The sequence below is a fragment of the Vidua macroura genome, chromosome 16 (assembly GCF_024509145.1).
Source record: "Vidua macroura isolate BioBank_ID:100142 chromosome 16, ASM2450914v1, whole genome shotgun sequence".
NCBI lineage: Eukaryota > Metazoa > Chordata > Aves > Passeriformes > Viduidae > Vidua > Vidua macroura.
Genome location: NC_071586.1, coordinates 6,629,642 through 6,642,431, shown reverse-complemented (window position 1 = coordinate 6,642,431; position 12,790 = coordinate 6,629,642). Strand labels below are relative to the sequence as shown.

Here is a 12,790-nt window from a genome sequence, read left to right as displayed (position 1 = left end):
CAGATGACTTGCACCTGGGAGGTACTGCAGCTGCATTTCATCGGCCAGGAAATGTTGCATAGTCACAAAATGTTGCATACAGGAGAACTGAGACTACTTGTTTTTAACCCTCTGCCCTGCTGGGCATCAGTTTCCAAAGATGGGCTGGGTCTTCTAATTTCCCTAGAACTCAGGTCTAGTTCTTTCTGGTCCAAACCTGTTGTTAACTCTAACATTTTTTGGCTACTACAGCTAAGGCTGAATAGTAATTTAACCTCACATGTTGTACTTAGAGTATATTCTAGGAAACGTTAATTAGTTCATGTTTTCATCTGGAATACAATTGCATTTTTTAAAGAATGTTTTTTAACATAGAACACCAATTCAGTATGGTTTTTCTTCCCCCAGTGTTGCTAGTTTGAGTTTATGGAACAATTGTCACTATTTTTTCAAACAGAATCTAATAATAGAGGCTTGAAGTATTTCTCATCCCTTCAGAGACTTCATTAGAGACACTTTCTTAAAGGGGTATCATTATTTTTTCAACCTCCTCAGTTTTATCCAGCAGTTTACTAGTGAGATCTTTTGTAGGAATGTGGGTGCTTCAGGATTCAGTTTGGGGAATCAGGCTCAAACCTCTCCCTGGCATTGACTCAAGGACATTCTTCTCAAGCTTATTTTGAAATTAGGACCTCACACTACAAACCCATAGAAGAAAACATTCTCTGGTCTTCCTGTGAACTTGCTTTAGTTCACAGAAAGGCTTTCAAGAGCCACTGACCTACAGAAAGAATGGGCCTTGCCTTTAGGCCTGCAGGTTGGGGCTTTGATTTAACAGAGGTGAGCCACTGACTTCTTCAATGCCACTTAAGTAGCTTATCTAATAACTGATTAATGTGCAGTAAGTTAACAGCACTCAGAGGGGTTACCAGAATCCAGTGTTTCCCAGCCACAAGTGGTTGCTGTAGATGTTACGTTCCCAAATATTAACAAATACTCCTCATTCACTCTCAGTGAGAGGAAACAGCTACTTACTTGTTAGGACAACTGCAAGAAAAGGGAGAAACTGAAGTTTGACTGCCCTCCCAAGCAGGGACACAAGTCTCACTTTTCCACATTCTGAGGAGATCTAAGTACACAAATCAGCTGCCCCAGCAATGCTCTCTTGGCTTGCTCCATTTTTAAAAGACTGCCTTTCTTCAGAGACCGATTTTTGAACAGTTTCAAGGGGCGAAAAGCTTCAGCTCTGTAGGCAATAGTTCTTTACTGGCTGCTTGCATGGCACGCTGGCTGCTTTGGATCTCCTTTCAAAGAAACTCAGTGCTGTCAATGTACACCACAGAGGACCATAAACAGGTCCAGCACTTTGTCTCAGAAACCTCCAACTTTTCTTGGGCAATGCTCAATGTTGTGACACACTTCTTTTCTGGCTTTTAGTCTGCTTAACTAGAACAAGTTCACCAGACAATGTGTTTCAGAGCAGGGCTGAAATCCATGTCCTCATTCAATGCTGAAGCTATTGGATTGTCTTTCCTTGCTGTGCCTGTTTCCTGATCTGTAAGTGTAAAGCTGGTCCTTGCAAAAAGGTTTGTCATACGCAAATGACAAGTGTGGTTTAACCAGCACATCATCTTGTCTTTCACCCAGTGACCTGCTCTTGTCACACTTGAGAGACAAGCAGAGCAGTCAGAAAGACAAGCACCTCTTTGCAGTTTGAATTGCCTTGGAAAAGCATGTGGGCTTCTTGCTGTCAAACTCTTTCTGTTTGCTGTATTATGTGAGTTCACTTTAACAGTGTGTAATGATTGCTGACAAAGGATGTAAATAATACATACGAGATACAGCAGGGGGATGAAGAGGGTGGACACTACTGAAAATAACTTGGATGATAAAAGAATCAATTGAGAAGATGAATTTTCAACACACTGAATCATTCAGATGGAATAATTTGAACAAATTTGCAGTAATCATTCAGACTCTTCTCTAAAGCACAATTTATGACAGATAATTATAGCTAATAATAGAAAAGTAGTAAAGATCTTGTGAACTCTGAGCCTGTAATTACTTGCACAATAATAAGCTGGAATGTTTTTACTAGATGTCTTCAGCATGTAGGGATGAACACATAGTTTTTACCTCCAGCAGAGGGGGCTTGGCAGTAAGTTTTCTAAACACAAAACCAAATTATTTCTTCAGAAATTGAGTAATACTAACATTGAACTGACTTTTGTAGGAACTTGTGTAGTATTATAGGTAAAAACAGAACTTCCTCCAAACAGGAGATTTAAATATAAACAGACACAGTTCCAGTGAGTGTTTTTCTAGCTATCTTGGTTTGCCTTATTTCTCAGTGTGGCTTTTCTATTTCAGCAGAAAGTCCTTGCAGTTATACCTGACTGGCAGTGTGCAAATAAAGAAGGTTTTGCTCCTAATTCCTTTGAAAAACTGAGTCCAAGTTCCTGTTAAATATGTCCCTGTAAAATACTTCAATACATCCACAAGAAAAAAACAGAGAAGGCACTAAGGAAAAGTCCTGGTGGAAAGTTTTCCAAGCCACAACAAAGGTGTGCATTTGAAAGCAGAGCATGTCCTCTGAGTAGTCCAGGAGCTTATAGTACAGTTATTTGAGGCCTTAAACAATTGACATAAATCTGGATGGCCAAAAGAGACACTGGCAACCTCACAATATGGATGAGACCAAAACTGTGGATGTAATCCAAGGTGGTACAAAAGCCCATCTGAAGCTAATGCTTAGTGTTAAGTTGCACACAGTGTTATATAAAGACAAAAGAATGACACAAATTTCCCTTTAAATTAAAACAGGCTTGCTAGTCTTGCTTGATTTCAACTCTAATAGGGCAAAAGTACAGGCAGGTGCATTTGAATACCTGGGATTATATTCTGTTTATTATTTCTGATGAGCAGTCTTACTCCACATGCAACTACTTGAAAATGGCACTGTTTAGAACTGTTCAAAGCCTCATTCTTTTACTTCTAATGAGAACCAGCTGTCAGTTTTAATGACAGATTCTGGTAAATGTAATTTCACCTCTGTGGCTCCAGCTTCTGATGAAGGAAATATTGAAAATGATGCACAGGAGTAACTCAAAATGAAATTCATGCCAGATGTAGCAAAAGGTGCAAATGACTCACCATGACCAGTAAGGGTGCAGCACTTAGCACTTTCCCTCTCTGACGTGGGCACAGGCTGTGCTGTCACAGCCACAGGCAGCAATCACCTTGCAGGATGCTGGGAGGTGCAGCACTCCCAGCACTGGGCTCTGCCCACTCACTGCCCTCACTGGTCATTCTGGTGAGCTCTTCTCAGAAGGCAGGATCTCAACACCCACTCTGTTTGTGGGGCACCACCCACGTAGCCCCATAATTTTCCCTAAGTACTATACTTAAAATAAAGAGTATGCAGGGGAGGAAGAGGAGGAGGAAGAGGAGAGTTCTGGTCACCTGGTGAAATAAAATTATCATTTAGTGTGGATATCACAGTGATCAGGTTGTCTACTAAACCTCCTATTTGGAAGTGGATGTACTGTGTACTAACACTATTTCTGGTATTTCTGGTAGAAGAAAAAGGGGGTTAGGGCAGTTCATTGGGAGGAAGGAGGATGGGGCAGGTCACTGTGTATCCTAGGTCCCCACGCCAGAGTCCCAGTTGATGGCACCAGCTCTGAAAGATGGTGAGCCCTAGCCCCTCCTGCCTTTGAGTCCCCTCATCCATGCCACATCTCCAGCACTTCCACCCACTGAAGTCAGCTCCCCCTGTCTTTGGACCTGGTGACCTTTGCGTCCCTCACCCCACTTCTCCAGTGGCAGGTCCCCAGTGCCTGCCAACCCTCAGCTCCCTCTGGCCTCTGCAATAATCTGAGTTCCTTCCTGGCCCCAGCTCCTCGGGTATCTCCTCCTCAGGTGCACTTGGGAAAACCCTGAGTCCTGCTTTTCAGATGGGAGGGTTGCAAAACACACCAAGTCCTCGTCATTCACCTCCGTGAGGGCAGCATGGGAGGACTTGGCTGAGGGAAAGCAACTGAGTATCAGCGTTGGTAAGGTCTGCAGAGCACTGATGTGGGGGGCACTGGAGGGGATTGGGGAAGAGAAGAGAGAAGAAAAGTGGGCAGTTATAGGAATTTGAAAGAAAAAGAAGAATGTACTTTGATGTTAATGACTTGAGTCAAAATACAAGGAGGCTGAACTTCCCAGAAATGAAGTTCATTAACAAGGAACCACAGATAACCTTCAGATGCCAAACTGAAAACTCTGGAGAAAGTAGACAATTCTCAGAAGGAAAAAAAATAAAGCCCTGTACAAACTATACTTAATGTAACATAAAGAAAGAAAGCAAAAGGCAGACTAGCTCTTGAAACTAAAAGAGGTATTAAACAGAAATTAAAGGGTCACTTAGATAACATTGGGCTGGAAAGCAGAAGAAAATGGAGCAGAGTAAATTTTAAACCTGGGCCATAGGTATTGTTCACACAGAGCAAGGTCAGATGAGACAACGTTGCAGCACTATTATGGAGGAAACAAATAAGGAGTTAGCTGGGACTAGCACAGAGGGAGTACAATAAATAAAATAAGGAAATGGACTGTGGGGGAGAAGAGACAATATAGAAACAGAAGTGTAAAGAAAGAAGCAGCATAATAAATATTGTATGAACAAAGAGGGAAAAAGAACAGCTTGTTCTAGGTCAGTTCATGGAAACCTGCAGATCTCCCAAACCTGTTTTATTAATTCCCAATGCCAAGTTTAAAGCTGTGTGTGTACAGAACTTTTCACATAGAAAGGCAACTGTCTGTACAAATTCAAAGTTGACCATGGAAAGCTTTATCTCAATGGCAAAGGATGTTCCAAAACCACGAGCCCAGAGGAGTAAAATGACATCTGACTGCTTCAGGCATAAAATATTCTAGTGCAAGTGAGAATGAATGCTGCTGATCTAAAAGCTACTAGACATTGCTACTGCTGTTACTTTAATATGGGATTCTTCCAGCTCAGTTCATCTTTCCATAAGTGTTAATTCTTTGAAGGAACAGCAGGTACATTGGAAAATGTATTGTAAACAAATATGTAATTGTCTCCTATTCAGCATATTTACACATATACTCTTAAAAAAAAGAAAAAAGGTAATTTCTGAGTATTCTTGCACATGAAATGAAAGCAAGAAAAGTTTGATTTTTTGGCTATCGAGAGATACATGTAAGAGCCCAGTAAAAGTATGTGAATATAAGCTGTAAGAACTTTCACGTGAAAAATCCAAGCAGATACATCATTTTGCAGGTGTGGGTGGGGTCACTACTAACCAGACAAGAAGTCTGAACAGTCCTGTTGGGTCTACTCTGAGATGATTACCTTAAGACAGTAAAAAGTAATGGGTCATATTTGTCAGTTCGATTCCTCCAGGGATGAATGGAGCCCCTCTTGGTATGGTGCAAAAAGAGAAGTAAAACCACCCAAGTAGAAAAGGGTGTCTGTGCTGAGTTCCCAGTGACTGCAATGGCTGAGTCACAGTGGGTTCTTGGACATGCAGGGGAGTTTTAGCAGGAAACCGCCTACCACTTTATTTAGAGCTCTCCTTCAGCTCTGCCATTCGACTCAGCTCGGGAGATGATTTTATCATTCTACATGTTGTGGATGCAGTTGCACAGAGGCACTTTCCAAAAGGACTCATATGTTTAGTGTTGGTTTTCATGAGGTTTCAATACGTTCACTTCGGATGGAAGAAATACTGCCCCTTCTGCCTCCTTCTCTCCATCCACTCAGATTTGTTTGAGTCATCCCTGACCTTCACAGATGCTCAGCTCTGTTTAGAAACCAGCACACTGGCAGTGTGTGCCTTGTGAGCACAGACAGATGCAGTAGCACAAAAGCACTTACCTTCAAAATCTGAACACTTCTGGTGTCTTGTGATTAATTTTAAGTAAAGCAGGAGTTCCAAGGTCCAGAAAAGCAGGGGGAACCTCAGTTCTGCCAGACTATCCTGCTTCAACTCAGTGATTTCCACATTCAGCACCTGAGAAAGTCCTGCACTCCCACGTGCAGCACATTATCTTTTTGGCTATTAACATAACTAAATCAACAGTAAGTTTGTATTAAAAAAAACTGTTCTGGAATGCTAGCAAAGTTCCTTCTTTGTAGAACACAGAATTATCTATAGGAAACTGTATTTAAAAAATCTAATGGCAAATTCCAGCCCTTAAAATTGAGACAGGGCCTTCCTTGGGTTTCCTGCCAATTCTGTCCTAGTTTTGTGAGAGCTGAGATCACACATTTCCCCAGCACCCCTGTGTCAGTCAGTGCACACAGGCGTAAGTGGGCAGATTTCAGGTTGCATATGCAAATATAAATCTGATATTGCCCAGTTTTTCAGTTCTTGGCTTTGTAACCATGTACCATCAGCATGGTGTGTGTACCAGGGTACAGGATGGCGGGAAGGCTGTGGTATGTGCTCTACTGAAGTGCAAACTCCTAATTAGGAAGACAGAAGAGGAAATGGGGTAACGATTCTGTGGAAGAGTGATGGGCTCTCTGCACAGCCTCATGACTGCACTGAAATCCCATTTTCAGAGGGGAATGGTTACTAAATCCCCAATGATTAGGACTCGTTTCTAGTCATAGAGTGCTCCTCAGTGTGGTAAACCCAGAGGAGAAAAATGCACAGACCCTCCCAAATCTGCTTCTGCCTGCACAGGCATCTGTCATATTTCCCCAGCCCTGGGAAGGGGGCTGGGAGGAGGTAAGGGAAGAAACAAAACCCAAGAGGATACCCATTTCTGTCTGCATATAGCAGTATGCAGAATCATTTATGTAAATTAGAATTGGCTATGGGACTTGTGGGAAGTTGGCAGTGACACTGTCAGTGTCTCAAAGTTAAGGTATGAGTGAAATTAAGAGAGGAAAGTCTCTTAAAGCTGTTTCTAAATAACCAGTACAAACATGCAGTTAATTCAGCAACAATTGCTTTGGCAACCTACATTGGGAGCTTCAGACACTCCGGATCACTTTCTCATTTTTATGCTGCACAAATGTCTGCTTGTGGGTAATTTTTTGAAGCCAGATTCAGCTTTAGCCCTGCCTTTGAAGTTCACATTTGAGAGATCATCATAGGCAGAGCAGAGGAAGGATACTGCCTGAATCATGAGAGATGATCTGTTTGCCAAAGCCCTGCAGGCTGTACCACTCTTGGCATTTTGTGCAGCAGGTCTGTCACATGAAGAGGATTCATACGTGCTGTGAAACAACTCAATGAGTGCAACTCCCTAACAACCAATGGGTTTTACTTCCCCAGGCTCCAGTCCAGTGTTTCTCTCTCCCCCCAGATCACAGCATTCCTTCTCTTCCCCCGCCATCACAACCACAGGTTGGTTCAAAATGAACAGGAAATAGCCACACTCAGATCTGTCTGCCACCTGCTAGTGGAAACTGGGAATTCACTGGAATTCATGGAACGGGAGGCAGGTCACACACATGTTATGCCCCTGATGCCACAATGATGCCACAATTTATCTACACAGTTGATATTTTAAAGTTTCATGTATGTAGTTCAGTTTTCCTGACATTAAACTTTGAAAAAAAAAAAAAAAAAGAAAAAAGAAAGGAAAATAAAAGAAGAAGAAAAACCCATAGCCTTTCGGGGGACCAGAAACCAATTTCAGGAAACATTACCAACTCTGATGGTAAACACAGCCACTGAGAGTAAATGCATTCTTCTTTTGTGTGTGTGTGTGTATTTGTGTGTGTATTGGAACAAGTTTTTAACTGAATTTCCTAGAAACAGAGAAGTAAAAGTGTGGAATGCTATGATTTACTGCTGGAATAACACAATGCACCATTATCAGTGGTGAGCTATTTCTAGTATGGCCCATGAGCAGGCAAGAAGTGAGGGCTTTTTTGATCCAGGCAAGCTGCTTTTTCCAGCCCTGACACCTGGAACCCTCCAGTGCAGGGATCTCTTGGCAGCCCTGCCTGGGGCCACCCTGGTCTCTGGCCCAGTGATCAATCAATGACTGTCCTGGGGAAAATGGGACACTAAGAAAAGAAGGATAAAGTATGCAAGGAATAAAAAGCCAGAATTAAACTGGAGGAGTTAGGCAGTGTCCTTTAAGTGAATTCAAAATTTGTAATGCAAGTGTATCTAGAATCTCTTTGTCCTTAATCTCTTCAAAAATAGGCTATTTTAGCAGTAGATCTAAGGTCAGGACTGCTCTGTTGTGGGTGCAATCCTGTTTTTCCATATTGCTATAAACATCTACTTGGAGATCTCTGCCCAACTGCCACTGGCAGCACTTTGGATGCAGAAGTCAAGTCTGCATGTGAAGTCGCATTTGTATTCTCCTATAGCCACAGCACATCCATCACATTCCTAATAAAGCAACAGCACCAACTACAGAACAAAATGTTCAACTTGCACAACAAAGAAAAAAATTTCTGAGACACTTCCTAAGAACAGAGCCACTGTCCTATTGTTACTGTGTTTATAGACTACTGGAACAGGAAATCTTCTGATGTGCTCTGATGAAACTCCTGCCAAGTCTTTAGCAAAAAGTCTAAACTCGAGGAAATTTCCTCCTGACCAGAGCACAGAGTCTGAGCATGGACTTGGGAAGATACTGGGCTATTTTTAATGTAGCCAGAAATTCTGGGTGTCTGGCTGGCTTCTGAAGCTCAGCAAACTTCTCAGGATATGCAGGACCTTGTCTGTAGCTGCTCCACCTTTGCCAAGGGTAAGGACAGCACTGTGTGAAGATTACAAAGGGTCTAACTGCAAAAACTACTCCCTGTTAGTAATTTAACCTTTCTTACAGACCCAGGAAGAGAGTATATAAACCTATTTATATGGGAAGTCATGACAGAGAGCACAGTATTTAAATTTACATTAAATTTACAGTCATACATTTATTAGTATTTCTTGCTGGTACTGTAGTAGGTGCTTCTCTGTATCTATTTGCATATGAAAGCTCTTGAGGGAAAAGGCTCCAACACTTGGCATAGGAAGAATTATATCTGCTTTTTCTTTATGACTTATCACACAGCTAATCTGAATTTTTAAACTGGTGATTAGAGACATCTAATTATGGAACTTCAGATTAGCTACGGACTAAATCAGCAACTACCTGCAGGCTGTATGAATTTATGTTGGATGAGGCTCCAGTGTCAGCAATATACAGATCATTTTGTTTGGAAGTAAATCCCGAAGGTCACGGACAGAGTTTTGGTACCGCTGCAAAAACTGAGAGGTAACTCAGTCCATACTCCAGTGGTATAAGACAGAGACAGCACAGGGCAGGTGGAGCAAAGACCTAAGGAGAAGTACAAATTTAAACTGTTCTCCTGTAAGAATAGCTCCAGTTACCTTTCCAGAAGGCTTTTCTGTCAGTAAAGGTGTACTAGAATCACTGGTGGTTTCAGGCATCACAGGTCACTTACCCATGTGTCCAGTAAGTTTTAGAAGGTCGTCTTGGCAAGCTCAGTTCAATTAATGTGATTAAGGGTAAGGCTTCTTCTAGACTCATTATCAGAAATTTTGCCAGTATTTTCTTGTGACGTTATTGTGAACAGAAATAGATCTGCAGTTGAAATACAGCACAGCACTCATTTCCAGTTTAACACAAGTTACAATAGGACTTCTTGCACTCTCAGAGGACAAAGTGGCCCTGGAAAAGTGAGTCACCACAGACAGAAACCCTCCCTATAAGAGCAACTCCATGAAGTCTCTCCAGAACTCCTGCAGAAAATCCTCCAGGCTGGGCACTCTTCCAACTTTCATAGTCTTAATTATCTAATTTACTGATAGAGGACATCAAGGCCTGGATGCTAAGCTACACTAATTTTACATAACATAATATTTCTCCTTAATTAATCCAAAAGTATGTGTGGTGAGGTCTGTATATAACTTTTAAAGATATTTCTAAAATTAGAAAATGCTTCATTAATATCATTGGATGATATTTCTTTAACATTAGATGCCAAAAATTCTACATTTAAAGGACTTTTTTATCTTTCATCAGAAACTGTCAGCCTATTCTCCTGATTCCTAGAAATATTCCTGGAGCTGGAACATGGTGAAAATAATCCATTTTGCACTCAGCTTGTTGAGCTCACATGTAAAATTGGCTGAGCTTTGCAATAAATCTGGAGAGGGAAAATGTCTGAAGAAAAAAAATCCAATTCTTTTTCCACAACAGCAATTATGGTGTTTTTTTTTTTTTTTTCCTTTTCTTTTCTTGGCAAATGAGGAATTAATATTTTTACTCTGAAGAAAACTATTGACCCACCTATCAGGACTTATCTTTTCTCCAGGGACAGAGGAGGAAGAGAAATCTGGATAATTTCTCAATACTTTGAAGAGTGTAAGCCAATAACAAAATCTATATTAGACCAATCTGTACAGTAGAATAAAAGGTGCACATTCAGTAGTTTCTGTTTGTTTGGTATAGGAGTTATTAGATACTGCAGAACCAAATATATTCCATCATCAGAAGAGTTTGGTGGTTTATGATTTGGGATTTGACTGCAACTGAAAAAAAGATCTGTCAATGAAGGTAGATTACAATCACAGTAGCAATACAGAGGTCAGCATATCATGCCCATGGAAGGTCTTTTCTCTGAGTATTAACAGTGATTTATTCAGATTTAGTCATCCAGGCTTGATGGCTTCAAGTTTTAAAAATCCAACCAAATCATCTGAAAGTGCCTCAGTGAGTTGCCCACCTGGATCTGACTGATGCTGCAAAACACTGCTTTGCCATCACCTTCTCGTTTCTCAACTTCCAGTGTGCTAATTCTGCCTCCTGTAACAGCACTTCATCAGTCTTTATTCACTTTAAGAACAGGACAACCTTTTTCTTTTTAATTTGGACTGTAGAATCTCTCTAGATTCAAAGAAATGGAACTGAGATTTGGATCCATTTGACTATATTAAGAATGAATTTTATTCAATTTCTGTGGACTGAAAACCAAAGATGAGGAACACTTGAATCATTTCCTTTACCTCACCCCAACCATAAAAATCTCCCCACGTGTTGAATATGCCCAAGAATAAAATGTGTTCCTCTAGCCAGCACTGAAAGCTCTGTAGTTCAGCAGATGTATCTGGAAGCCAAACTAGCTTCATGTGCTTCTGCTTTAAGATGTCCAGCCCAGTATTTATTGCTGCAGTTCCCTGAACAGCACCCTGCTACCTCTTCAATTAGCACCAACGATATTTTTAGGGATCCAAAGTTCCTTCATCAATTGTGGAGTATGCACATACAGACACACTCACACACAATCCAGTAAGACAAATTTGTCATTTGGATGAAAAAAAACATCATAAAGCAGGCTGCCCTTTCACAATATTTTTACCAACAATTTTGAGACTTTCCCTTTTTTCCCCCCCCACTCAACTAACTATGAAGAAGGATGTCTAAACTACTGAAATGCAGAAAACCCAAACCACATTTTCATGTGGTTAAGTGCTCAGCATTTGAATTCATGAGACTAATGTGAATCTTGATTTGACTTAGTTAATATCAACAAGGAACTTCCACTGAACATCAGACAGGATCCATTTAGTCTGGGCTCAAGGAAACCAGCATTAACTACCCTGAGAAAGTAATTAACATAATTCAAATTAAACAATTCCAGAACAGCCAGCTGAGAAAGAAACTTCCCTCATAGCCTCAGACAGTTAATTTACTGCTTATTTGAAAAATAGCAGTTTATATCTCTTACAGTGAATTATTTCAGACAACACGGACTATTCAAAGGAACTTAAGGGACAGAGAGGATCAGCTCTTACTCAGCCTTAATCCACAATTAAGCTTAATTTGTTTAACTTCCAAACCTCAGAGTTCTTCATTCTAGCCAGCACACATGTGCACATCCTTTTTAGAAGACAAAACCACTAATTCCTCTAATCCATCCCATCTGGATGGGATCTGACTTGGACATTCTCTGCAGAACAGCAGAGAGAATTAATTTCAGTTCAGAGAGAATTAATTATTGCTGTACCAACTGGCTTGCCCTTGTCTAGGTAGATGCTTATCAAAGCTTGATAACAATTTGGTGACATCCTCAAAATGTATTTTGTTCTTGGCATAATGATGAATTTGCTGTGACTGACAGCCTGGCCGGACACACATTGTTCTTCAGTGATACCTAGCATGATAACTAATACCAGTGTAAAGTGAGTCACATCTGTAGCTGTTTTACCTGGAAGAGTTGATTAAAAGGATAAGAAGATGAGCTGTATTCATCAGGACCACTTTATTACCTCTTAACTTAGAAAATGATTGATTGGATAGTATGGGAATGGAAATGTGTGAGGCGATAGCACAATAGCTGCATCTCTTGGACACGTCCTGTTTAAATGCATCAAACTCTAACCCAAATACTTTGTCAAAGTGGGTGACAGGTTCACACTTGGCTCAGTGCTGCTGGTTTCAGTGCATCTGAAAGCAGACTCACAGACAGTGTGGTGTCTAATTTACTTGCAAAATCAAAGAATTCCGATTTCAAGGGTTTCGTTTAAATGAAAATTCAGATTCTGGAGAAGAAAACAAAACCCACTAAAACAGGAAGGATGGTATTGTGGTTAAGTTTCTAGTATTGGGCTGTGAAGACCTGAATTATGTTCCATTCCTAGCCCTTCTGCAGTCTATCTCACTCTCTGACTTCAAGCAAATCACTGAATCTCTTGGTGCTTCAGTTCCCCTTTTCTAATGATGATGTTGGTGATTTGATCAGTTTAGATACTGAGTACATTCATGTAAGAGCTATCATGTACAGTATCAGCACAAGACAAAAGACAAATAGTCAAAT

General features: G+C 40.8%; 1 protein-coding gene across 5 annotated transcripts in view; it reads right to left on the bottom strand.

Annotated features, from left to right (window-relative positions):
- The window catches only part of CLEC16A (C-type lectin domain containing 16A), a 142,904-nt gene that overhangs the window by 10,661 nt on the left and 119,453 nt on the right, over nt 1-12,790 (bottom strand). The window contains exon 26 of one of the 5 annotated variants that reach the window (XR_008439682.1): nt 10,762-10,779. The exons of the other annotated variants lie outside the window; for them this stretch is intronic. The gene's annotated coding sequence lies outside the window, so the exon portion shown is untranslated. Of the gene's footprint in view, nt 1-10,761; nt 10,780-12,790 lie in introns of those variants that run through there. 5 annotated transcript variants of the gene reach the window in all.